The sequence below is a fragment of the Zonotrichia albicollis genome, chromosome 7, assembly GCF_047830755.1.
Source record: "Zonotrichia albicollis isolate bZonAlb1 chromosome 7, bZonAlb1.hap1, whole genome shotgun sequence".
Classification (NCBI taxonomy): Eukaryota; Metazoa; Chordata; class Aves; order Passeriformes; family Passerellidae; genus Zonotrichia; species Zonotrichia albicollis.
Genome location: NC_133825.1, coordinates 27,366,703 through 27,391,930, shown reverse-complemented (window position 1 = coordinate 27,391,930; position 25,228 = coordinate 27,366,703). Strand labels below are relative to the sequence as shown.

The window sequence follows — 25,228 nt, the reverse complement described above, 5'->3', positions numbered from 1 at the left end:
TGCCTTAGCTCCCCTTATATGTTTTCTGTTTTCTGAAATTGAACATATCTTCTGTAGATAGGACTATAAGAGATTGATAGATGCCTTAAGACCAGTTTGCACATGAAAGGGTAATAATTGATCCCTGGCCACTTCATGAACCAGCATTTAGTGTGTTGTGCAATTTCAGAAATAAATCAGAATAACTACCTGAAGAATAAAAGGAGGCAAAAAAGCTCACTTTCCTTCAGCTTTAGAAAATATATGTTGTGTTAGGGAAGGTGTTAACTGACAACATGTTTTAACTGACATGGCAATAAATATGACCAAGCACCAGCATTTTCTCCAGTGTGCAAACTGCCTTTGCAAGAGCCTGGAGAGATTCCCACTGGTCTCTGCAGGATTTGGCTTGAGCTCCTCTGCAGGAATTAGTTCATGCCAGTGGAAGTAAATAGGCCCTTGGGGATGCTGCTGCTGCCATTGAGGTATTTATTTTTATAATAACTTGTTGGCTGGTACAGAAATAGGAAGTCACAACCACAGCTCTTGCATGCACAACTCCACACCATTCATCCTTATCAGTTACAGCCCTTTCTGAAGATAGAAATATTCAGAGCCATAAATTCGGGGGCCTGGCTACCAACCCTTGCTGCACCCTGGTGGCTGCTGGCCCCCCCTCTGGGAGCAGCTTCTTTCCCAGTGCTCTGCAGTGCCTGTCGGTGCCTCCCAGCACCAGCAGCCAAAGCCGCCCCCTTGGACCACAGGGTAATGTGCACCGAGGGCAACAGATCACAGGGGTTTTCTGACTCATACAGAGCCAGTAAAATGCATTTCTTAGGAAGGAGCCTCCCTTACTATTTACTGTTTCCAGTGTCTGCTCACACCGTGCTTTATTCAACAATTTTTTCTCTAGCTTGGCCCCTTCCTGGCTAACAAAGCCCAGCCCTGTCTGAGAAGCTCTTCTTCTAATTTCCAAATTATCCCAAACAAACTGCTCTGTTCTTACTTTCAAATCAGGTAGGAAACACTACCAGATTTCACTAGCATGCTCTCCCCTTGCCAGACATGAATTCATAACTCAGAGAAAACTGAAAGGATAATAAGACTGAAAGGGCTGCTGATAATGACACAGCACTTTCACGTCACGTGTGCTCCTTTATCAGCACTTACAGACTTTTGAACACAGAGTGGAGCCCTGTAGATTTGGCTAGTTTTCACATTTTTAAGAGTTGTTTTCTCACTTATTTCCTGGGTTTTTTTACCGGCAGGCCCAACCATATCCAGAACCTAGATAATAGTTGAGTCAGTGTCTCTGCCAGCTTTGTTTAAACTCCCTTTTCTACACTTTAAACAAGGTTAGAGCTCCACTTATTCCCTTTCTGATACATAACTTAAGCAAAACTTGACTTGAGGCCAACAATATCTAAGAAAGGAGACAGAAAGCTTGGGCAGAATAGGAAATAGGTAATTTTGCTGCTGTTGCAAGTGCTGGAATATAGATGAAGCATTTTCTAATAACTTTCTCCAGCTGCCAGTTACTTGTTCAAAATGAAACACATATACTGCGGGGGGAAGAAGGCTGATGTGTTTTTAGGTTAAAAGAAATGTTGTCCAACATCTGTTTGCCACATGGTAGCCTTAACCAAAAATTTTCCCTCCTCCCAGCCGTTGCTTGCCTTGCTATGCACCCATTGGTTTCCTTCTCCCCTGCAGCAGTGGCTTGGAACCTACTGCATGATTCCAGAATCTGTAGGCTTCACTTTGTTCTCACCCAGCCCAAACTCCCATTGGAGTTCACCTGGTGAAGCAGTCCATAAAAGGGACTGAGAGTCTCAAAACACAGTTCAGAGCACCAGAGTCCTCTGAGTGCTGGCAGGAACCAAACACCTCTTCACTAGGTGGCTTCCACAGAAAATCCTGAGCCACCTGAACACGCACTCAGCCACACAGCTAAGCCTACGACAGCGTTGGACAGCCGTAACACCTTGATGGTTTGTGAGCAGCGAACATCAAAGGGCCCTGAATGCCAGGGTCCTAGCTCCCTCTCCTGGCAGAGCACCGCACGGGAAGGGGACGGGGTGCTGCTCCCCGGCACAGGCAGCCCCAACCCCGGCTGCAGCTCTGCCGGGGAACCGTGCCCTTACCGACCGGGGGCTCCTCCCTGCAAGGAGCCCGGTGGCAATCACACAGCTCCAGCTCTACCAACAGATTAATACAGGATTAGCTAAGGCAAAATCTATTCTAGTGAAGAACATCTGCGACAGAGCTTTAGCTGCATAAAAAATATGTACTTGAGCACAGATAAAACTTCATTGCTGCACATTATCAGCAGTCCTTAAGGTTGGGGGTAGTGCATAATACTAATTCTCTGATACCAGACTGACTCATGCAACTGTGCCATGCTCCTCTCCAACACCGCAGCCTTCTGTTTGCTGTTTCCTGTACACACTGAGCCCACAGAGTGCCTCCCCAGACTGTAATTTTCTCCTTGAGAAGCACACATCTACAGGCTAGATGAGAACCTGTCACTGAGGCAGGTCATGTTAAACACCAGGGATCTCAGCAGCAGTCTCCAATCCTTCAGGAGCATGTGGCATTTCTGTTTGGGAAAGGACAGCTATTGCCTGTCAATCCAGAGTCACTTCAGCAACATCCCTGCTTAGTGAAACACATCCTGGCATCACATCCTGGGTCATTGTGGCAGTGGCAGAGGTGGCAGTATGACACCTGCCTTCATGGCCCAAGGCTGAAGCAAGGTCCTTCTCAGCATGTGCCTCCACAGCTTCAGGGAATGAATAACATGCAAAAGACTCACCCCAAGCACACAGGCCACTGAGAGTGACCCAGGCTGCAAGCCATATGCAGGTACATGAAGTTGGGTCATCTCAGCCATTGACCATTAGCACCCTGAGTTATGCACACCATGAGTTTATTTCTGCAATTTTTTGGATTCACTTACTCAGTCACCATGGATGGCTGAAGTCCACTGAATGCCTCCCTAGCAAGTGGGTGGGCAGGGATCCTGGGGGCAGGGCTGGTTAGCATCAGACCTTCTCTGTTGGGAATTTAGCTGACTAGAGACTGGAAAAGTACAAAGCCGTGGCTAATTCCAAGTCCTGCACCTGTAAGATAGTGTGTCCTTGGGCCTAGCTATAGTATGATAACAAACAGTGAAAGAGACATGAGAAAAGAGAGGTGTAACCCCTGAGGAATGAGAAAGAGTTAATGGTATAGATTAACCAATAGATTGCTTGGCTTACAGACTATTCATAAGCTTATTATTTGCTGTATAAGTGTTTGATGCTTTCCTCAATAAACCAGACCTGTGATGAACCAGCTGGTGTCCTGGTCCCCTTCCTATGACACTTCTCCACTCCTGCTATTTCTATGGAGAAACTGGGAATAAGGTTTTCTGCGCAAGTAGAACAACAGGTCTCTCTTAGGGCTCTTTCAGTCTTTGGCAATGAGGTTACAGCTCTTGTTTATGAGGAGCTGGATGCAGCTCACAGATGTTCAAACTGGTTTTTGTTGTTGCTATGTTTTCTTCTAGGTTTCACACTGGTGCAGTTTGACCCAAAACAATGGGTCCTTCACAGGTCAGTGTCTTACTTCAGGAGGCCCCTTCAATCTCCAGCACCAGCTATGGGTCCTGCTTAAATGATGAGGCCTTATGTGCTTAGAGGTCCATAAAGCAAAGCTGAAGCTGCACAGAAGCCATTCCGTTAAGCCAAAGCTGTGGCTCATAAATTATTTGACTGTAAGTTAACCATTAATTGTAGGAGACTTTCTGCATATTATTCAGAATTAAATTATTGTTTCTTGCTCAGGGAGAAAAAATGAGGTAATGAAGAAGAAAGAGGAAGACAAAGGGAAAAGGATACTTCTGGATACTGCAAAGATGTCTAAACTTCACTAGCATGCTCATCATGTTTCATGTTAGGTATCATGGGCAACTTATCTCTTTATTACTTATAATGTCAAATTTTCTTCAAGAAACAAAGGTCCCTCCCCTTTGTTGATGCTCACACATTCCCTTAGCCAGCCCTCAATCCTGCATCCATCATCAGGTTCTGGTTCCATGCTGCTCTGAAAAGTGTTAACTTACTATAAGAAAACTTAAGATTCTTTATGGTCTGAAAAGCAGTGGTTTCATTTTTGTGCTTTGCCCCTCCTTAGAATTTTGTCCCTAGCAGTTACTATGTTCCTGTGATAAAACCAAAGCTCACTACTAGTGTACTCTATTCTGAAATATGTCTCACAACCAATCATTAAATGATGGTGATTACTTCTTACTTCATCTGCATTACTAATGTTAATGGATTGTATCAAGTTTTGTTTGTTCAGTCTGGTATTTGGACTGAGGATATATTTTGAGATATCTGAATATACTCATGAATTTTCTCACAACATTTTCTTCTAATGCTATATCTACTTTTCTTAGTTTGTACATGTTTGAAATGGTGGTGCCAATCCTGACCAGCAGAGATCCCAGACTGAGTCCTGCCTTGGAACCTGACAGCCTGCATTTCCTGAGTTAACAGGCCCAGCACAAGGTTGCTCGCACCACCCTTCCTCAGGCAAGAAGCCCTTTTCACATTGCTGACTACACATGAGTTTTGTGCCAATACACAGGGCTGATAAGTGTTTTGTAGCCATAAGAACAAGCAAGCAGTCAATTACCTAAACTTTGTAATTGATCACAAATATGGGAAAGTTCTCCATCAGAGTCTTTGAATCAGAGCTGCTTGTCTCTCAGAAAGGGACAGTCTGTTTAGAAGTGGTTGGTGCTGATACAGAAATTATGGGGCAAAATAGTTGTAAGGCTGCTTTTATACAGCAGACCAGACAAGCTCTGGATTCTCTACCTGGGACAGAGCAGCCCTGGATGTGTGTATAGAGTGGGGAATGAGAGGCTGGAGAGAAGCCCGGAGAAAAGAGACCTGGGGCTCCTGGTCGATGCCCAGCTGAGTGTGAGTCAGCAGTGCCCTGGCAGCCAGGAGGGCCAACCCTGTCCTGGAGGCCACCAGGGACAGCATGGCCAGCCAGGCAAGGGAGGGCATTGTCCCACTCTGCTCTGCTCTGGGGTGGTCTCACTTCAAGCTCTGGGGACAGTTTTGGGGACCAAAACATAAAAAAGAGATTGAGCTGTTAGAGAGAGTCCAAAGGAGGACACGAGGATGGTGAAGGGCTTGGAGGAAGCCAAATGAGAAAAGGCTCAGGTCCCTTGGTCAGTTCAGCCTGGACAAGAGGAGACTGAGGACAGACCTCACTGCAGGCACAACTTCCTTGTGGAGGGAAGAGGAGGGGCAGGCACTGATCTCTGCTCTGTGGTGACAGTGACAGGGCCCAAGGGAATGGCCTGAAGCTGAGTGGGGAGGTTTAGGTTGGATATCAGGAAATGGTTTTTCACCAGAGGGTGGCTGGAGCAGCTCCCCAGGGCAGAGGTCACAGCACCAGCCTGACAGAGCTCAGGCAGGGCTTGGACAAAGCTCTCAGGCACAGGGTGGCTCTTGGGGGTAATTCTGTCCAAGGCCTGGAAATAGACTTAAAGGATCCTCGTGGATCTCTTCCAACCATGATATGATACTATGAATCTTTATCTGGGGAGGGCATTGTGTATGCCCAGAGGTACTTTTCAAAAAATTATTTTGCAGAGCTGTGCATCTGTGAGTGGAGCTGCCATTCTGCCTCCCAAGTCTTGTGTTACAGAAGAGATCCTGAAAGGGACTGTGTTATGTAGAAAACATTCACTCACTTCCAGCAGCAGCTGATGTATTGGGAGAGAGCTGCTCACCTTTAGTTTACAGTTTGGCCCCATAGCTTGCTAGGTAGACAGGCCAGCACACTCATACTGGTGCCAGGAACGCTGCTACTGATTGTGCTCACCCAACCATGCTGTATCAGCATGTCCAAGACTAGTTACAGCTAATAAGGCTCTATCTGAAGGGAAAAATGAGACCAGAGTGAGATTTATGACAATTCCAAGCACAGAATAAGCAATTTGAACAGATGAGCCTCAGAGAATGGTAAGGTGCTCTTTACATACAAATATTTCAGAGGGAAAAATAAGAAAATAACAGAATGAACTATTACAAACACTTTTTCTAAATAGAGGTTTTCTGCATTTCCCATGACAGTCAGTTGAATGAGGGAAGAAAAAGAAAAGGAAGAGCAGAAACTGCTTGCAACACAGAAAAAGCCTTGAGTGCCAAGAACACGCTCCAGATTTTTTTAGAGATGCATGACTCTTATTTCAGTCCTGATTCATCACAGCTTAGTCCCAGAATTATTCAGAATTCAAGGACCTTGCTCCTGCAGGGTTAATGGGTTACATTCAGCATTGAAACCCATGACATAAATAGCTGCTTAATTATTCAATCCAGACAGGATTTAGTAGTAATGGAAATTTAAAAAAACAATGGTAAAAATTGCAATGTTTTACATTCTGCAGGGGAAATTATTTTTTCTTTTGACTGTATAATTCGGGACTGTGCAGAGGCAGGAGGAGACCCATATAAAGGAGGGGTTGTGCTGCTTGTGACACAAAAGATTAGCATGCCCATGACTGAAGAGGAGGAAAAGGAAAACACTGCCATAAAAGTGACAGTAGAGGTGAAGAATTGTGGTGAATGTGTAATGCACCACTGAAACAATGCAGAAGAAAATATAGCAAACTAAAAGTCTTATCCTATCCACCCTGCTATTCCAAAACACAGACTAATTTGAAGGGAAGAAGCTGCTGTTCTCATTGGCTCACACGATTTGTTCATAAACACAGGCAAGAAATGCTAAAGTGATACAATTACCATCATTATTATCTTTGTGCAGGAAATGCAGTGGTGGTTTTCCACCCGGAATTTCATTCAGCAGCCCTTGTGGCTGTACCAGTCAGGAGCTAAAGGCACCAAGCACAACTCTGGGAGCAAACACAGGAAATCTGCACCTCAGTGCAGTTTGGCTGCAGTGCCAAACCAAGCCTGGCAGACATGTAGCCCTCCAAGAGCAAGCACATCCCATGGGAATCAATGGGTCTAAACCAGGGGTCCTGTAAAAGGTCATGCTTAGCATTTATTTAATTGAGCCCTGTTCTGAAAGCATGCTGTGCAGCAGGGTGGAAATAGGAATCCAAAAGAAATAAACAGGATCACTTTAAATCCAAATCATCACTAATGCAATGCTGCTGTGTACAGTGGATATCAAATTAGGGGGCTGATTCCTACCCCCCATCAGATTCCTGTCTTTCTGCAGCTTCCCAGGGGATCAGCCACAGGCAGGGCTTCCTGTTAAGCCCTGGTTAAGCAGGTATCTGTTTGAGTCTGGATAGGGCTCAGGGTAAAGCAGGCTACATTTCTTATTCAGTTGATGACACTGGCAGTCCTGGTCACTGCTCTCTTATCTTCTCACTCTGATTTGCTTTGGTAAGTGGTCTGATGCAAGTGGGGTGGGAGTGTGTGTTGAGCCAAAACATTTTTTAGCTTAAAAAAAAAAAAAAAAAAAACAAATCTTTCACGTGTAAAGTACCCAAGCCAGAGTAATTTAAAAGGCTGAGTTTGGGTTCAAGTTCTGAGTTACAGCCTAATTTTTCTATCTTCCTCCTGTATATACTTGTTTTGTCTCTCTCTTTAAGCAGTTGAAAAGTTGAAGTTTTTAAAACAGATTTAAAATTTTGGGCTGTATACCTTGCATTTTTCACTACTGCATTTCATACTCTGCAGTGGTCAGATGAAAGTTGTGTTTGGATAAATTGGGAATAAAAGGACTGTGGTGTGTTCTTTGTGAAATTAACATAAGGGCTGCATTGTTAAACATATTGGAGGCCAGCTAGAGATGCTCATTTTGTGTTTGCCAAGATAAAGAATTTCTGCCTGCATGCTGCTAGAAGTAAGGGATTGTTCTACAAGTGTCAGTGGAGGAAAGGGAGTTCTGTTCTTTTGTCACAGAAGGAAAAGGATTACTGTGCAAATGATACTCAAGGAAAAGGATTAGACCATGTATGACATGGAAAAGAGAGGTACATACATCATGGAAGGGGCAGGGCAGTGCGTGTGGTATTTCTCAAGAAATAAGAATATTGTGCTCAGGTACCCTACAGCTGAGACTGGGGGTGCCACATGCTGGCATTGCTGGCCTGTTGGGTGTCCAGGCTTTTCCTTCTGACTGAGGAATCCCAGCCTCCTAGCTCTAAGATAGATGGTTCTTTTCCAAACATGAATAGAGGAGCAGTGTAAGCCTGCTGTGTAAGATTGTTGTTGTTGTTTCCTCAGGAAAAAATAATTAAATATCAAGCTGCATAAGAAAAATATGAATGAAAAGGTTTGCTTTCTTCATGGCACTGAGACGTGCTTCAGTCATTGCCTCTGTGAAAGTAGGTATTTACATTTCCACAATGTAGCAGCCATCAAACCCCAACTTTTGGCTGTGACAAGACCTGATAGGTAACGGAACATGTTTGGGGTGAGGGCTGTGGTACATTGCACTGGTATTTTATTATGAGAAAGGAGAAGTAACAAGGAGAAGATAGCAATTATTTCTACCTTTATTATGCCAGTTTCTGGTTCAGGACTTTCCAGTTATTTGGGGATTTGTTTGTTTTCCCACAATGATCCTGACATCCAGTTACTCATAACATGTCACTCTCAAGAGCCCTGCAACACTTTGTACCAGGAACTGCATTTCGGAAAAGGTGAAGCCGGGGTCAAACGCATTCCTGCTAATTGTGCAGACTGCAGGAAAGTTATTCTGTGATTGAATTTGCCCTCTGAAGTTAAAGGGGGAAGCTGCTAATTGCTTTTAAGGAGGACCCAGAAAAATGACTATGGGCTGGCCAAGAACTCCCTCGGCCAGGCGGCGCATGCTCCCCAGGCACACACGAGATAAGCACGGCTAATCTTTTGGGGGAGTGTGGTATGTGAGGAGGATGTGCAGCTCAAACTATGCAAGGGCTTAGAGGGAGATGCACAAAAACACAGTGATCGAAAATGGGTTTGTGAAAAATGTACATCCATGCATTTTGTACTGCTGGTACTCACTGCATAGAAGAAATCTGCTACAGCAAGCTGATCTCTTCAAAGCTGCCACCAGTGCAGTGGCATGGCCACTGGCTCTTTTCTGCAGTGTTTCTGCAATGTTCTGAATGGCCTCAGGCTCCTACATCTACTCTTACCATCATCTGACCAGGCAGCATATATATTTTGTCTTGATCTAGCTTTTTCTTGTAGTTTTCCTGCTTATCAAATCTGCAGTCTCTCTTTGAGCTGAAAAATTCAGGGCAAGGAGAGACAAATCAGGTGTAGTTTGTACAGAATATCACAAAGCAGTCCTGGCTTATTGATGTGCAATATCACAAGGACAACCAGATTTTGGTTCTCGTCTACAATTTATGATTTGGTATATCAAAGTAAGTTTCTACTCATCATCCTGTTTTAATTATTTCATTTTTCCCACTTTACTCAGATACCCTAACTCCCCAAACCTTTCCTACTTAGAAGTCCAAGTTCTGAGAAGTTCTGCAAGGCTATCTTGTTTTGTGAATATTTCTGTTTCCAGAGTCATCCTGCCCCTTATGGCTGAGAAGTGTAGCCCTGCAAAGGAAGGGTGCCTGCCTGGGGCTTGACAAGGTTTGCAGCTTCCTACATGAGGAAGTGTATGGGGAAGATCTAAGGTGATGTATTGGCTGAACTTCCTCAAGCCTGGGCTGAAATTCATGAATGAGGGAACTAGATAGAAATTTGCAACATCCTGAGACTGCTTAAGTACAGAGCTTTTAGTGGCTGTCTTAGGAAATGGAGAAAGCTGTAGCCTATCTCGCTCTAAAAATTACTCTTTCCTTGCAGAAAGAGCACCAGGTGTTGTAAAGAAGATTTCAGCTGAGAAAAGTTTCTCTCTGAGTTCTTTGGGAGGCTATAGCAAAGTTTTCAGACTGACGTTTTGCATTGAGCTCCCTTTGCTTGCTGGCTCTTACTGCTGGGTGCAGGCTCCCATTTGAAGTTCTTGGTTTTAAGAGGGAGCATCTCCTAGAGCTCAGTTAGACTGCTGCAAGCACACACCTTCCAATATGCCTTTGATCTTTGAGAACATGAAGGAGGGGAGGAAAATGCCCTGACAATTGAAATTTAGCAGGTCTGGTTCACTGCTCAGTGAAGTTGGTGGGAGACTTTCCTTTGACCTCAAAGAGAAAGAACCAGCAGATTCATTCTATTTTATGCAAAGAAGAAGGTAAAGTAACACTAGCTAAGAATGAACAGCTGAGTGATACATGTCCAATTTGAAACATGTAACAGGTAAAGGTTACCTGAAAGCGACTAAATAAGGCTGGATTCTGAAACTATTTCATATAAGGGTCTGCAAAATATGCACAAAGCCATTTTTAGCCATTCCCTTCTGCCAGTGTGTGGTGTGGGCTCAAACTTCAGCATGCATCTCCCAGGAGGCAGGTGGTGGCTGTGGAGAAAGTTTTATGGTGGAATCATGAGAAACTCAGAGTTTTCACCTCAAGTTTCTCTAGTTTGGTAGCAGTCAATGGTGACTTGAACCTGTAGCCATAAGGAGGATGAACATAAAGCTACCAAATGAAAAATGTGATCAGCAGCAGCATGGAAACAGCATCAGTGCCGCCAGGCAAGCAGGGTAACAAATTAGCTGGTGCTACTGGGGAGGAGTGGTTGGCACTGGCCCCAAGGGAGCTGTGGTTTTAGGATGGAAATCACTTAGCTCGTGAGTAGGCCCACCATTTACCAACACTCCTTCCCAGAGGAGAAACAGTGAAGATGAGCAGCAGGGTGGCTGCTTTTCTCTCATGTAAATGCCTGATGAGGATGTTTGCTGGCAAGGAAATGGAGCATGGCCCACATAAAGGTCATCTGGTGGCACTGAGTTCTTCCGTGATTTTCCATTGGCTGGTATTTTGCAACCCAAGGTTTCAGTTCAGGCTGACTGTTCAGAAAGATATTTGAAAGCAAGGCAGAGGGAAATCCTTTTCTTGTTAACCCACCTGTATTGCAAAGCTTTCTGTTTTCTCTGTTAAAGATGATGAAATTGCTAACCCAAACAGCTCCCTGCCCTTCATTTAGAGATTAGTGACTTCATCAGCACAAGAAGAACAAACAAGAGTGCTGAACTTAGAGTTGGCAAGTCCAGAGCCTCCCAGTCTGAGATGAGCAAGCAAGGGAACACTCACACCAGTGACAGTATTTTTTGTCTCTTTAACAAATGAAGGGACTGACAAGCTAGTGATACAGGCTTGGGAAGCAATCAGCCAAGCCCATCCCTGGTGTAAACCTGGTATTCCTCCAATTCAAACAATGGAAAAGGGGCAAACAAGAAACATCCTTGGTAGCAAATGTGATTAGATGAAGCAAACAGTGAAGACTCTCCTGTAACTGCAGTCCATCATGCAATTAGTTTCCTAACAGCTTCACCATTGAGAGGCCTCTTCCCTGGCGCAGAGCCACAGCAGCCAAATAAATCAGCTTTACATACACGGCTGTCAGACAGAGCTGCAGCCCCAGCCCTCCAAAGCAAAGCTGGAAGGCTCAGCTGAAAGGAAGAGAGGCTTGAATACACAGGGGAAAAGAGTTCAATGAGGAAAGGAGGATGTAGCCAAACAGCACCAGACAAATACCTGGAGGCATCCAAGGGCCCCTGCAGAACAGCAGGGCTGGCAAAAGCAGTGTGTAAGCACAGGCCCTCGTACCTCTGGCCCTGTTGTTGAGATTAAATGTGATCATTGGGAATAATGGTGAACTGGAATGCATATTTAATTAGAGAAATCAATGAACCCAAATGATTGGGAGGGGGCAAATCATTAAGATCCAGCTCCTGCTGGCCCTACTCAGCAATATTTCAGACTGCCAGCACTGCAAGTGGGTCTGATGGTAGCACGTCACTAGCAAAGAGATGGGACTTGTGTGGCTGCTGTTTTGCATGTGGAAGTGCTGAGAAGGGAATAGGGAGCAGCATGCTCTGTTCATGTCAAAGCTGCCATCTTCAGAAATGAAAGCAATGGTAGGAAAGAAAGCAATCACTCAGCACTGGGGCAAACCTGAAATTCTTGGGCTTGAGGGTTAGTCATAAATGGGCACAGTCACACCACACAGACACATTGGGAAGGATTTTTTTTTTTTTTCACAGCAGTGTTCCTTTGGAAAGCTGGCTGAAAATTATTTGACAGAATCCTTTTTGCCTGTAAACATTATTTTGTCAAAAAGATTTACCAGTGTATATGTCAATTACAAAGGAAAAAAAAATCATAGCAGAGATTTTTCTGAAATGTTTTAGGGCTTATTTCAGTATTGTCATCTTAGTGTTTATTTTCTCTCATTTTAGAAAGGATAGGGCAGAAGAGTGAAAGTAAAACTCAGCACCTAACTTCTGACTGAGTGCCAATGTTTCCTCACACTGGCCATTTTCACTTCATTTTCTTTTGGTTTTATTATATACTGAAATTTTAAAAAATAATTTCCGGGCAACTGTGTAACTTAGTGCTCATGTAAATCTAGGAAAATGTTTCCTGACTTCATACAAGCAGAATTAAAAAGGGACCCAGATTATTTTAGGGGCTTAGAGACAAGGAAGCAGAATTGGCATTTTCTGTAATATATGCAAGAGCTGACTGAAAAACTGTGAAGTTTTGCAGTAAGTAACCTCATAAATCTATTTGGTATGTGGCTGGGAGGGGGAAAGAGATGAAAATTGACCAATAAAATGCTTCACAAAAATATTAGGCTGATCTGAATCAAGAAAATAAATTATTTAAAGTCCTTGGAAAGCTTGGCTATGTAACATGCCTTATAGCTCCCTTAGAAAACTGTGGAAAGGAAGGGATTTTCTTGCAACAACATTTTGGGATTAACTGAACTATTTTGCCCAAGGCATGATTTAAGGTACTTTCTTATTAGACACAATTCATGTCAGTTTTTGCATAAGAAACCCCAATCTGCAAGTATTTCTAGTGTAATAGCACTGAAGTCAGTGAGTTTACACTAGGGATTAATTTGCTCTCATCCTGTTTCCTTCACTTTATATATTTGCCTTGGAGAACAGAATTGCCCCAACTTAGTTATTTATCAGATGCAGAAAACTGGCACTCCTTTGGAAAAGCATTAAAAGCCAATTACAGGAGATCCTGCTCAAGGTGATAGCGGTCACACTAAAGCTGTGCAGCACTCGTGATCATTTTAATTGATACTTTTAGATGAAGTGATCTGGCCTCCTGCAAACCTGCTGAATTAAAAATAAAAAGTAGCATTTGCATATTAATAACTAACTTCTCCACTTGAATCCATGCAGGGAACTACCACTGACTCCTAATCCAGATCCTAAAGTACTTCCAGTAATACAAAGACTTTGTACCCAGTGTTTGGCTTCTGTGGGAATGGTCTGAGGTTTTCTGAGGACAAGACATACCCTATCTCATGGTAATTTTTGTTTCTTTTATCTAAAGCAAATGATTAATTTTTTTAGCAAGTGAAAAAGAAAATATATTGGCCTACTAATAAATCTAAAGACTTAGAAAGATGTTTCAATATTACTAAGATGCTGTTAAACTACTCAGTCATCAGATCTAAAGATATTCTAGAGTATGTTTAATTTAGTGGAAGATGTACCTAACCTTTAAAATTGAGCCAGTGTTCTGTGTAACACTGATCATTTTCAAATTATAGCTGATAAAGATATAGTTGTAAATTATTTTAAGTACTTAGTTGTATGTTTTTACTTTTAATTATAAATTTACACATTCTGACATTTTCTAACCACTGGTACTGAAACCAAATCCTCTGGGAGTTGGAACTCTTTAAAACAGTTTTGATGCAGAATCCATTAAGCCTCTTGGTTTGAATTGCACTGGGGTTTTTTTTTACGTTTTTTCTCTGTATGTATAAACCTACAAGGTAAAGATATTAATCACAAGAACCAGACTGAGATTTCAAACTTAGTTGCAACAGGATAAGTCAAAGTAACTTGAATGAGGCCACGAAAGTTACTCTGGATTTACACTCCACAGTGTAGCCAACAAAAAATGTGAATAAGTGCCACTTAGGACAATGTTAGATTATTTGTCCATGTACCTTCAGTCAAGTGAATATTAAATTTTTACCAGACTACCATTTTCTATGGAAAAATGGAATTTTATATAGTTGCAAAGCATTCCATCTACCTGAAAGCTGTTTTCTTTAGGAAAATTGTCCTGATAGAAATTTTCTGACCTTTTCTATGCCAAACTCACATTTCATACAGATAGGATATTCCTCAGCAGATGTTTGTGAAAGACCAAGCCAGTGAGCACACACGTACACATTCCTACCTAGTTATACTTGAGGTTCTTGGTGTAGAAAACAGGAAGGATGGGACAGTATCTGAGGTGCTATGAGGGCAGGTGGGGTTTAATTCAGAAAAGCACCTAGATTTTTGTTTCCAGAAATAATAAAACCACACCAAATTTCACTTCAGACTGAATAAAACCATACTATTGTTATTTTTAAGGATACCTTCCTGGACATCCCTTACCCTCACTGTTGTGAAGTCTGATTTCTTTTTAAACAGAAAATGAAAATTTTGAACTGCGTGATGTAACTATGCTTGCAGTTTGAACTTAATTTTATAGGTCTGAAACCACACTTCATAGAGAATAAGCTGATTGCATGAGAAAAATCCGAGTCTGGGGAAGACTCAGAAGCCTTGGCTGAGCATCAGGTTCACTCTGTGACTGAGGATGTGTCACCTAGGGCACACCTTCACAAGCCTTCCAGAAAAGCAGCATCTTGAAGATCTCAGCCATGGTGTCTCTGAATTCTATAATTACATCTTTGGATAAATAGATGAAGGACCAGCAGAATTAAGGTGTCAGTGCAGATCTAAAGGGCAAAGGCCCTCCTGACACAGTGCTTGCTTCACTGGAAGCAGTGCAGGCAACACCTGTTGTGTTTCCATGTAGGAACCCCCATCCTCTCCATGCAGAGACCCCCATTCCCCAACATAAGATTTCCTACAGAATACTAAACCCCCTGATTTCTCCATGCCGTGTGCACCTCCCATTTTGTGGCTGCAAGGACCAGCAGTGCCCAGTCCTGGATCCCTCTCTCCTCTGAGCCCTGTGTTGTGCACTGCTGGGGGTGGGCAGAGCTCCTGGGGCTGTCTGTCTGTCTGGGAGATGGATGGCCTTGCCCTGCCTCCAAACGCTGCCAGCTCTCTGGAAATGGCCAGAGCTGCTGAATTTCAGCCATTGATCCGCTGCCGTCCCCCGTCCCTCTCTTTCTCCTCTTCCATTCTGGCGTTGCCTGAGGGCTCTGTTGCCTGGCTGGGGCACGCTTTGATGGCAGCTGGAAAGAGGTGACACAGTGAGGGGTGCAGGCTGCTTTGGGTTTGCAGTGCCAGCTTTCTGTGAATGAAACTCGTTTAAAAAAAAAAAAATCAAGCAGCTGTAGCTGCTGTCAGAGCCATTCCATAGTAGCTAAGTGCATCTGCTTTTTCTCACCTCCAAAACGAATCAATATGGCTTTAGATTATTTCCCTGATGCCTGGGTTTCTTGCCTTATGCTGCTGTCAGCCCAGACATGCAATTGCTTGGTCATTCCTGCCTTGTCTTTTCAGTCTCTCTCTCCTCGTTTCTTCTTGCTGCTTTCTCTTAAAAATAGGTATAAAATACTCAGCAGAGCAGCTTGGTTTCACTCATATGTCATTTTCTCACACACAGTTTGCCATCCTTTGCAGCCACACACACACTCACCACAGTGCCTTAATACCTGTCTGCCTGGCTCTCTCTCCATCCCTCTCCCCCTCCACACACACACACACAAACACACACACACACACACACACACACTGCCTGGCTGATTGCTGCCTAAGCAACATCTGCTTATCGGGAGTCTTTCTCCTGATGCAATGGTTACTGGGGAAGTGCTCAGGTTTTGACTCTGTCTGTCAAAGATATTCAAGCTTAAAAAAAAATATTGTTAGTAAATAATCTCTTGGGTTCTGGGTTTTTTTTTTCTCTCCCATACAGCTTCACACACCCCCCCTCATTTTGGGCAGGCAAATTTGATTGTAAACCTATTATTACCACTAAAAATAAAAGACCTCCACACAGATTAAACCCATGCTTTGGGGCTGCCCCATTTTCCTAGATCCTGCCTAATCTTGGATTTGGATTGTTCAGAACATGAGGTATCCCTGACAATATAAAAAGCCTTCAGAAATGCTTATGCCTCATCTGGGTATATTGACATCCCAGTGATCTGCTCAGAGAAACCTGCAGTCCATCAGTGCAGCCGGCTGAGGCAGGAGCCCCCCCAATCCCCTTATCACTCCAGTGGTGCACATAAACACATTAGCTGCTTATTTCAGGCACAACCCTCAGCTCACAAATCCAAACTGCTGTTGCCAGCATCGTCCCTTTTTTGTATTTATTTATCTTTACTGAGTATTGCTCTGTCACAAATTTTGCATTTTGAGGTGCTTTTCTATGCCCAGCCACCCGCTTGAAGCACGCAGGAGATCATTACTGGCTTCTGATTAGCACGGCGCATTTGAGTGGCGTGCTGCAGGCAAAAATTTGAAGTGTATCAAAATGCAAATATGTCCCCATTGACCTCTGGAAAAACGTGTTACGTTACAAAGTACTTTCAAAGAAAGCCAGAAAGGAAGAGGAGAAAGAGTATAAACTTGCAAATATTTGTGATAGTGGAAAAAAGTTAATCAGGCATTGTTACTTAGAGACTTGAATTCTGTGTAGCACAAACAGCTTTCTTTTCTTTAAAAAGAGAGAGGGGAGGTGCTGGAATTCATAACTATTGCTTACTGAGGAAACTATTGCCGCGGCCAATAGTTTCCTCAGTAAGCGTGAGCATTTGACATAATTTGACACATTCCCACAGGGAGGGACCAGAAGATGATACTTCTGCCCACTTTGTGTCTCACTCCACTTCCTTTGCTAAAGAACCACCAAAGTGAAAGGGGTTGATTGTGGTGCATGTTTTTTCAATCTGCCATGACTCAAATATGTAGGCTAATATGTGGCAGTGGCCCAAAAGAAGAGACACAGAAATTATTCATGATCCTTCTTTCAGTGTGAAGGACTCCTTCTATAACCTCAGATTAATAACTCTGCGTTTAAGAAGTAAATTCTTTTCACCAAGAAAGGTCAAAAGCAGCCAAATTTGCCTGGAGAAAGTAAGGGTGGTATTAAAGCAAGTGACATCCCTGCAGTGAGGTATGCCAGAGAGCTGTACTGGGGAAAAAGATGCAACATGACCCAAGTTATTTGAGCTGGTTTCTCTTTTACCCTCACTAGTACTAGTGAATCTACCCTTTCACCATGGAAGACTGCAGAAAGACATTTTGTTACACCAGGAAAAAAATAGTCCTGTTCCCCAAAAGGAAAGCTTATGGCCTGCCCTGATCCTCAGTCTCCTCAATGCTTTACTGCAAATACTTGTTTGCCTGGAGGCATCACTTCTCTCTTATTCCCTGATACAGAACCAAAAATGTGTCATCCCAAAGCAAGTGTAAAGGGTTTTCAGGTAACCTACCGCATCCAAGCAGGAGTTTGTACTAGAGTTCAATTTGCTCAGTGTTGAAATTAGCACTGCTGGTGTAATGAGAGCAGGGGTTAGAGCACCCTCTGCACCCCTCTCTGCCTTCTGCACCTTCTGCTGCTATTTGGTGTTTGGGGATGCAAGGAAAGCCATGCAGAGATGCACAGCTGCTTCTGGCTGCACTCATAGCACTTTTTATTCTTTGAGCCTTCTGAGTGTCTAATGTGACAAACACAACAGAGAAGCAAAGGGAAGGGAAACAGCCCTATCTGTGATGATCACTTGCTTCTAAAGAGCACGTGAAAGAAGCAGCAGGAACTCCCCAGGACTCCCAAAGGTTGTTTGCCACTGCTTGACTGGTTTCTGTCTGGCTATTGCTTCATCATACTGGATCATAAATGAAAGCTATCTAATGCTAATGACCATGGTGCCCACCCTAACCATGCATTTGGAATATTAATAAAAATAATTATGTCATGTGACTGCTTTTTAACCAGGTGCTTTCAGGACTTTAGACCAGAATTATAAAAGATGTGCATTTATAAATTATTAGTCTCGAGCATATAAGCACTGCATACTATGGGGAGCACTTTTGTAGCACTTTAAATTAATTTATTGTTATTCATTCCAGCTGTCTGTGATGTAAACCTTTGGCTATAAATTTGTGCCATCATCCAACATACCATTAAACTAAAGTGGTGCCCGTGCTGGAACATATAATAAAACACATGAACAAGATTTCTGTGGGGACAAGATTTCTTAAAACTCTCTTCTCAGTTAATGACACAAGAAAACTGTGAGATAACTAGTCATCCTGTAACTATGTATTCATTAAAACATGTCGGGTGGGGAGGGAGACTTTTAGACTTGCACTTCTATTGAATACTGACTGAATGTTTTCCTTTACCAGATTGTTTCAATTCATATCCTATCTGGAGCAAAAGGCTTTGTCTGAAGCTGTCATGACGTCGCTAGCTGAAACTGCCAGAGGATTTTTGTTGGACCTGAACTTCTCTATGGTGGAAATAGCTCCTGAGCACTGAATCACAGCAGTACAAGAGCAGAGCAGTTTTACAGTTTTATCTCCTCTGCAGGCAAACATTCCTTCTCCTACAGATCACCATAAGGGTAACAAAACTTTATCAGCATGACTAACACCATAATGCCTTGATTCACTTAACAGTATAGATATCTTTTGTACCAGCCCATTGGAAGATAGAATTTCCTAAAATTTAAAGCAAGTTTTGATCATGCAGTACTCTACCAAGCAGAGTTAGAATCACCCATGGCTTTGCTCTTGCCTTATAGGTCTCATCTTGCCCATGTGCATGTTAATACATTTTGTCACTTTTGTGACTTCTATTGAGCCTGTTTGGAGGAAGTCTTGCCCATCTCAGTCTTCCACTTACACCAGTAAAAGTTTTGCTGCTATTTGCACTGATTTAGGCTCCTGATATCAAATACAACTGTATGAAAAGCAGAGACAAAAATTTGAACTTAAGATTCTCGGCTGAAATAACAGAGCACAACTTCCTTAATTTGTACCATCTGCTCATACAGGCCATGCTTGTCAGGTCTGAAGCTTTCTGAGTCATTCATCCAGTAGCAGGACTTCTGGAAAATTGACTGAGGGTGGAAAATGGTACTCATGAAGAATAAATTTTGTATTATAACTAATCTCATAAACTGTTACTTTGATGGAATAAAGTTTTCTGTTCCTTTATTTCTAAATCTATCTGAAATATCAAGGTTTGGAAATCTGAGGCTTTGATTTGGAACCATCTGTAACCAACAAGCAGGATGTCTGAAGTACTTGGGAATATGTGTACACCAATAACTGCCCTTTACAGGCAAAAATCAATTTGACAATAGAAAGAGTAGATAGCAAGATACTACCTTGAGAGAGAATTTTACTTTTATACAATACCTAGTTCCATTGTCCAAAATCATTGAAATGTGTTTCATAGAAGCGTCACAAAGGAACCTCTAATGCAGCCTGGAACTGAATTCTGCTCCAGATAGCTGGACCACACTGGTGCTCTCACAAGAAGATTGGTTCCTCTTGGATGATATGTACCAAAGGCTAAGACAGATGGACACTCTTTTTGAGTCTGATGTGCATGCCACAGCAAGACCCTCATGTGAAGGTCTGCACAAGAGGAAGAGATAGCAGTGGGATGGAGCATCCAGAAGTAACCTCAGCTTTAGTTACATTTTGGAGAAAGGTGAGAGATCAAATTTACCTATCCATGTAACCCATGTCCCTCTGAACAAAACATAAAGCACTATCAATTTGCACTTTTATATCACTTCCAACAAAAAAAAAAAAAAAAAAAAAAAAAGTCACAGAAATCTTCTGCCTGTTTACACAATGTCCTTCTGATTGTGCCAAGATGTAGGATCTTCACCAGAGAACTAGCAACCAGGGAGTTGATAATAGTGTAAGCTTCCCTGAAACTGGAGATTAGGACAAGAGATATACACCAGGTCCCTGAGAGGCCAAAGGATGCTGATTCCTTAGCTGGAGGCTGGGCTTTAGCTGTTCTCTCAGCTAAATCTGAAGACCTTAGTGGTTGCAGTAGTCAGGGTGGTTACAGACTCTTCCTTCCTGCAGACATCCTCTATTCATTTTGAGTTTCCTTTAAATATTCCTATAAATATTCCGTGTCCTGCTACTTCCAGCTTTAGCATTAGTCTTCACTAGCAGTTTTTACATTCTGTCTGAGAGTACACACAGACTACCTTCTGGGTGATGTGGAGCCATTTTGCTGAGATAAAATTTTATTTACTTCATCAAAAATTTTTTTAACTTAGTACAAAAGAAGAAAACTTGGTTGTGTGAGAAAAGCTATAGAGAGCTTTCTTTTTTTATTAATGGATTTATCACTGTCACTGGCTGTGTTTTAACTTATTTAAGAGGAGCTTCCTGTCTTGTAGCACATAGCTTATAATTAGTCTGTAATGTAGATGGTCTCAAAAGAAGGGATTGAGTTGGTTTAAGTTACAGTAGCTAACACAATAGTATTCATCTCCCAGCTGCTAATTAATCTGTTCAGCTATCTGTATCTTCCTTTCCTTACTCATTACTTAGAGAGAAGGTCCTTTTTTTTTCCTTCTTAGTTGAACTGTAATCTTTCAGGAATTAGCTGTATTGACTTCATTATACTGAAGTTTGTTCAAGTCCTCTAAAGGTGCCTCATGGAGGAGGAGAAGAGATGTTTATTTTCAGTTTGCTCATTTCAGCTGATGCTGTAATAGCTGCTGGATGTGGTGTTCCATTTTCCCTTGTTTGGGGGGACCAAGCTCCTTAGTCCATTACAGTGCCCATCAGCTTCAGCCAAGCCTGAGGGTCTCTCTGTGTGCTGAGCTGCCCAGAAGCCCCCTACTCCTACACATGGCATCCTGGGTATGACAGAGGATAATGTGGATGCCAAGAACTGAAAGCACCAGAAAAGGTCACAGCTACACCTCTGCAGTTTGGTGAGCTGCCTCAAAACAGCTGCTACATGAGGAGTACACCCCACCTTCCATTACAGCCGCTCCCAGAGCGCTGTGTGAAGAGCACAGGAGGGCTGGGAGCCTGTGCCTGCCCCAGCTGAGCTCAGGGGCACAGGACCTTGTGCAGCTGCCAGGCTCCTGCTCGGAGTCCTCACAGTGATTGCCATCCCTGCCATCCCCCCTGGCAGGCATATGCTCGCCTTTGTGCTATGTCAAAATATGCTTTAAAGCCCATTTCAGCAGCAAGCTCACTTAGTCTCCTTGCCAGGAGATGTTAATTACTGTGGTGCAGTCTTCTGTTTTCTGCGGCACAATAACAATTAATTTACACCATTGGAGAAACACTTACACTTTTTTTATTAAAAATCAATAAAACCAAATCAATATAGCGTAAAGTATACAATATCAAAATGAAAAACTCTTGTTTTTATACTTGAGCATCCCTAATAAAATTCCACTGTTGATTCAAGCTTCTTGTCTATTCTAATCTAATGAGAAGCTGTCAAGATTCTTTTTAGCATTTTGGAAATGACTAAAAATGGCTGTCCCAGTACTTGGCAAAAGAATGCAATAATTAACCCCGAGTTGTAAGTCAATATGATGATGCAAATGCTGCTGCATTCATCTCTCTGCATTGTATCACCTATGCACCTGGCAGTCCATGGAATCCATTTTGAATCGGGATGGAGGTTAGCTTTTATTTATAGCTGTAATTAGAAAAACACTAGCACTAATGGAGACTGCTCTGTTGCTTGAACGTGTCACACAGAGTAAATTCCACAGCAATTTTTGCATTTTAGCAGGTCAAAGAGTAAAACAAATTAATTTCTTCATCCCAGGACAACCTGTTTATTCTTCAGCATCTGATGATTTACGGGAATATTGATTTCAAAGCTTTTCAGGAAAAAAACCCTCTGATGTTTTTCTACTACTGCTCCAACTACGCAGGGTGCTGCAGAGCCCGGGAAGGCAGCTCGTGCCACTCATCTCACGCTTCCTGGGCTCCCCTGCAGCACGGGCCAGGCAACACCAACGTTCCCAGGTGGCAGGAGTCCCACCACGGAGGGGACAGGAGCTCTGGGATCTGCTCAGCAGTGCCCCAGCCCAGAGCAGCACCAGGTAAGTGCTCCCCTAGCCCACAGGGGGACATACCAGGCACAGCACTGAGCAACACTTTGCCCTTTGCAGCACAAGCTCCTGCTGTGGTTGGCACGTTTCTGAGTGCATCCATAACAGTCACAGCTGATATTTAGGAGTTAGCCAGAACAGAAAGGAACAAGGTAACTTTAATCCTTGTTGGATGGGCAGATCACCATTTCCTTTCCACAGACAGAACCACCATGGGTTTGAGTTTGATGTGTTTCTTTTAACAGCAAATTGATAGATGGTCCTTTTAAAGGTGTGAAATGATCCAGAGAAGACAGCAGGTTTTTCGAAGCCATTAGACAACTTGCATAGCCATGGCAGTGGGCTGGGAGGACAAGTGTCACTGAGATAAAAATGCATTAACTAGACTAATTTAAAAGGGATTGAGAACTCACACAAAACCACCAGAAACTCCTACTTTGTTACAGTGGTACTGGGAATCTAGACATGATAACTAATACCAAAAATAGAGACTTAAAATGAAAGTTTTACAGATTGGGATATTTGAATTGAATTGCCTTTAGAAATTCCAAAGTGTGGCAATATGCTACTGAGATACTGAAAAATATTGTAACCTGATGTCTGTACATGGCACATGTGCATGCACCAGTGTTCCCTGCTGCAGCAGGAGCTGTGATGCAACCACCATTTTGTTACCATGATGAATGAGATTAAGGTTTCTCACTACTGCAAGAACATTCATTAGTCCATCCTGGGTTTTGTGTGTGGTGTTAAATGTTTTTTTAAGTTCTGTTCTCTGTGTGGTAAAACATGCTCCTGAATGACTTTCTCATGGCTGTTCCAAGCTAAGACAAGCTCTGCAAAGGTAGGATGATTATTTGCATTATATAAGTCTTTCAGGCTCTTGAAATATGGGTCTTAAACATATTATTAACTTCAGACACATTAGTAAGTCCCACCAAAGTAAAAAGGATGTGCTTGAGGGCATTGATGACTATCAGCTAAGAAAAAAGCTGAGAGATCTTGTTTCCTTCACAGGGATAATTGATTACTTGTGGAATAACTTCTCTGAGAAACTATCACTTGATCTGTATTTGAAATGTATAGGGAGTGTGCTGTATGTTAGTAATCTCCTACTGCAGAATTGATGAGTTTCAATAACACTCTAGTATTTTCCCATAGAAACAGATGTTCTGTTGGACATCCCACAACAGAAAATCAATACTAGGTGAGCCATAAGTAGTCCTTCCCTCTGAGAGGGCTCCATGGTGACAGCTGTGCAGGAATAAACCCGCCACTGGGCTGGACTAGCACAATGACATTAGCACTAGAATGGTTTTGGGGCAGGTTTTTTATATTCCCGCTATTTGGAAATCAACTAAATGAGATGGTTTGTGTGCCCTCCAGAGGAGCAGAGCACTGCTCTTCCTCCAAGCTGAAGCAGGCCACCTTTCAGCCATGAGCATGGACCTGGACTGCAGCTCTGCATGGATCAGCCAGGCAGAAATGCAGTAGGAGAGGCTCTGCAGGCACACATCGTAAGATAGCAACTACCCCAAAGATCTGACTATTTACCTCAGCCTGACAAAGGATGGCTAGGGTAAGAGGCAGGGACAAAACAGTGATTTTGCTTTTATTCAGAAGTTTATGTAGAATAAGTAGAAATAATGGTTTTTAAAGCGTTATAAACACTTAAGCACATTCAAAGATCTTCTGGAATAGAAGATGTCTTTGAGGCTTTAAGTATTTCACTGGTCCTGTCATTCAGGTAACATAGCATGGCACCATGTGAATGTGTAAAACCATTTCCAGTGATACTCCTTACTTTTTTTAATGGATGTCATGACACAGAAATATTAGATGCAAGCAAGCCCTATGGTTTTGATTGTGGTTAGTCTGACGGTTCTGGTTTGCCTTAAGTGGAAGCTGATGAACAATGGTTTAAAAGGAGAAAGGAAAACAGCCTCAGTACTGAGGTCAGCCAGCCACTTCCTACACCCAGCTGTTTCAGTTTATTTTTTTAATTAAGTTTGGCTTAAATTAATGATGACAGTTTAAAGAGAACTCTTTCACCTATTTAGCTTACTTTACATCTGAAACCAAGTCCCTTCTGTCCAATTGCATTTTGTTACAAGATTTGCAGTTAGGTTCCTAAGAGTCCCTGGTTTCTCCCCACTTTATTTTGTCATCTCTCTGCTCAGCCATTGCCCTCTGCCCTTTTGTGCCCTTTCAAAGGAGGGCTAAAGCTATTGCTGCAGCGGTATGGAAACAAAGTGCCTCCTAATTGATCGTTAATACTGCTGGAGTGTGAGGATGTTGGGAATTGCTAGATCAAGCCCATTTACTCCAGCTTCTGGGTCGGCCCTTCAGATGCTATAAATCAGAATCCCTTCCTGCCTCCTGCACAGCTCAGTGTAGGTTTGTACACAGAGGAGCTGGGTCAGGGGCTCTGCTCTGCATGAGCACCAGATCTCTGCTTCAGAACAGTGGTAGTTGATTTCCAGAAGCCTGAGAATTAGCAACTCTAGTACTGCTATAATTATCAGCAATTTAGGTGATGGGGGGGAGAAACAGAAGGCTTAATTTTTCAGAAAGAATACAGTGTAAAACAAGTTTTCTAATACTGTGAGATGCCGCAGAGTTACATGAGTGAGTGCAGTCCCAATGGGTTTTCTAAACCAGTAGAGGCCCTGCTTTTTCAACAAAATATCCTCTCCTATGGGGGTTTTGGCTTAATTAATGTGGGGGTTACTTAAGCTTGTCACAACTATCAGTTTAAACCTTCTCTCCAGGCTTGGCTACTTTTCTTCCATTATTAGAGCAACTTTTTTTTTGACTGGGAGACCTCGCCCTAGTATTTAAGGTGAGAGCTGATGACTCATAACCCAAATAAGAAATGGAGTGCCACTCCTTATACCTCTCTCCATTTGCTAAGAAAGCAGTAGGAATTGCATCATCACTCATTGCAGAGAGAAGCATGGTCACTATGGGGGGCAGCCCTCTGCAAATAGTGAAAACCTTGAGGACTTCTTGAATTAAAAATAATCCCATGGCCTGAGTGGTACCAGGTTTGGCAATTAATACAAGACTACCCAGGGAACTGCAGCCTTGAG

General features: G+C 42.8%; 2 long non-coding RNA genes across 4 annotated transcripts in view; both read left to right on the top strand.

The window, feature by feature from the left end:
• The window catches only part of LOC113460887 (uncharacterized), a 280,279-nt gene extending 275,692 nt beyond the window's left edge, over positions 1-4,587 (top strand). For 2 of the 3 annotated variants that reach the window (XR_003382763.2, XR_012581000.1), the window contains 2 exons: positions 3,530-3,736; positions 4,421-4,587. This is a non-coding gene — a long non-coding RNA (uncharacterized LOC113460887). Of the gene's footprint in view, positions 1-3,529; positions 3,737-3,806; positions 3,883-4,420 lie in introns of those variants that run through there. The other variant, XR_012581001.1, reaches the window with a different exon arrangement.
• Positions 4,588-13,264: 8,677 nt separating this feature from the next.
• LOC141729498 (uncharacterized) lies at positions 13,265-22,159 on the top strand. Its single transcript, XR_012580999.1, has 3 exons — positions 13,265-13,394; positions 18,421-19,735; positions 21,957-22,159. It is a non-coding gene; the product is annotated as an uncharacterized LOC141729498 (long non-coding RNA).
• The last annotated feature ends 3,069 nt before the right edge of the window (positions 22,160-25,228 follow it).